The sequence below is a fragment of the Penaeus vannamei genome, unplaced genomic scaffold (assembly GCF_042767895.1).
Source record: "Penaeus vannamei isolate JL-2024 unplaced genomic scaffold, ASM4276789v1 unanchor538, whole genome shotgun sequence".
Lineage (NCBI taxonomy): Eukaryota > Metazoa > Arthropoda > Malacostraca > Decapoda > Penaeidae > Penaeus > Penaeus vannamei.
The window spans coordinates 25,001-27,500 of NW_027213542.1; the positions used below are offsets into that span (position 1 = coordinate 25,001).

The 2,500-nt window shown below is 37.3% G+C and overlaps 1 protein-coding gene across 1 annotated transcript in view; it reads right to left on the reverse strand.

Moving 5' to 3' along the window:
• Positions 1–2,500, reverse strand: part of LOC138861023 (uncharacterized) — a 24,325-nt gene that overhangs the window by 11,276 nt on the left and 10,549 nt on the right. The gene's annotated exons all lie outside the window — the stretch shown is intronic.

The window sequence follows — 2,500 nt, forward strand, 5'->3', positions numbered from 1 at the left end:
TACGAAAAAAATACCTAATTTTATCTTTCGTTGAAAAATGTAGAAATATCACAAAGAAAGCGAGATATCTAACTCCTTTTTTAATATAGAAAAAGCCAAAGTAAAAGAGATAAATAAAACTGAATTTAGGAGTCAGTCTGTTCAAGATGTTTCAAAACTGGTTGTTTAAAGCGCATTTTTTAAGGTATGACGTCACGGACCGAACATGTTGAAATAACCACGTCATTAGTTTACCAAATTCGTACTATGCTTGAGTTGTCATTCGTCTTTTCATTCTTAAACACATACAACTAAATGGCGATGATGAAATTATTTTCGTGTGCATCCAGAAACTCCACTGAAGATGACGTCATCAACCGCGTGAACTGAGGGGAGTGGAACAACTTTGTGTTCTCTCGCGTCTTGTTTACGTTCATACACACGCGGAAAAGGATTTTATCTCTCTCTCCCTCTCTCTGTCTGTCTCTATCTCTGTCTCTGCCTCTGTCTGTCTCTGCTTCTGTCTGTCTGTATCTCTCTATCCCTCCCTCCCTCCGCCTATCTTTCTCTCTCTCTCTGTGTGTGTGTGTGTGTGTGTGTGTGTGTGTGTGTGTGTGTGTGTGTGTGTGTGTGTGTGTGTCTGTCTGTCTGTCTGTCTGTCTGTCTGTCTGTCTCTCTCTCTCTCTTTCTCTCTCTCTCTTTCTCTTTCTCTTTCTCTTTCTCTTTCTCTTTCTCTTTCTCTTTCTCTTTCTCTTTCTCTCTCTCTCTCTCTCTCTCTCTCTCTCTCCCTCTCTCCCTCTCCCACACATAAATGCATCTCTGTATGACGTCACTCGCTTGAACCTTATTCGGAAAGATCATCTATTTTAGCCGGAGTATTTTGTACAGTGTTTACAAATTATTTATTACCGGTGACATACATATTTTTGTTTGTTTGTTTTTGTTTTTTATATGTCATTCGGCACTACTAAGTTTAGCCGCACCTTGATGGAAATTGGTCCGCTTGACCGATGGAGACAAACATAATTAAAATCACAGGCAAGGGAGAAGGTATGTTTAGATAGCGTATCATTGGAGGAGAAATCGCTACGTCATCTACCTATATAGATCGATAAAGATCAAATGAAACTGCAAAGAAACTCCCAGTCATCCTCTGTTGTTGCAAAAAAAAAAAAAAAAAAAAATCGATGTTTTTTTTTTTTTTTTTTTCTTTTTCTTTTTACCAATTACCCTCCCCCCACCCCCATCCCACCCAACCACCAACCGTTAACGTCAATTTTGACTACAAATTTAATAGTTTCAAACAAATGGAGGTACACAAGTTGTAGGATAGAGCAACTACCAATTAGATGTTTATAATACTCGTTATACTTGCTGAATTATCAACTCTGGCCAAGGTAAACAAAAAGAAAGAAGAAAAAATATATATGTCATGGCACAGCAAACTTCATACTTCATCTCTTATCCGAGATACAAATCGCAACCTATTAATAATAGAAACCTATTCATTGTAATTAAGATAGATATAAACAAAAAAGATAACCACGCCACCACTCTCAGCCTGATATGCAGTACAACCTTTTAGTGAAAGAAACAAGTATTGCATTGATATCAGATATAAACAAAGATTAGAAATAAAAATCAGAGCTATAGTATGTGATAATTAAATGATAAAAAGTTGTAAACAAGGTAATGAATAGAAATAACCATAAACAAACAAAATGGAGAAAATACCAACATGCAATACTATAAACTTCGTCAACATGTATTGCTATCAACTTAAACATTAGCAACAGCTGACGGGAAAGACTTCATTGCACCACAGCTGTCCCTGCAGCGTGCAGCATTGATAACGTTTTATGATTTCAACACTTGATCGCTTCATCATTCTGTGATACATATGCTTCCCAAAAAATGCTCAAATTTGAAGGTTTCCGCGTGTGGTCGTGTGCGTGTAGGAACATTGCCTATTATCTTGTTTCAACATTCTTTCTCTTTCTCTCTTTCTCTTTCTCTTTCTTATTCTCTCTCTCTCTCTCTCTTTCTGTGTGTGTGTGGTCGTGTGCGTGAAGGAACATTGCCTATTATCTTGTTTCAACATTCTTTCTCTTTCTCTCTTTCTCTTTCTCTTTCTTATTTACTCACTCACTTTCTCTGTCTTTCTGTGTGTGTATGTGTGTGTGTGTGTGTGTGTGTGTATGTGTGTGTGTGTGTGTGTGTGTGTGTGTGTGTGTGTGTGTGTGTGTGTGTGTGTGTGTGTGTGTGTGTGTGTGCGTGCGTGTGTGTCCCAATAAACTTGACTTTGTAACTACCCATTCTTACACTGATTATACTTGTTGCAAATAGAGATAAATTACAGTTTTACAAATCACAGAAAAATCATATACTTAATTAGAAAGTTTTCATATTGGATCGGGATACGGGATGATTATAAGATATAAAATATTGTTAGTGGCATTCCAGCCCCCCCCTTTTTTTGAGGAGGGGGGGTATAATTTCAACATTATGATACACGCGAAAT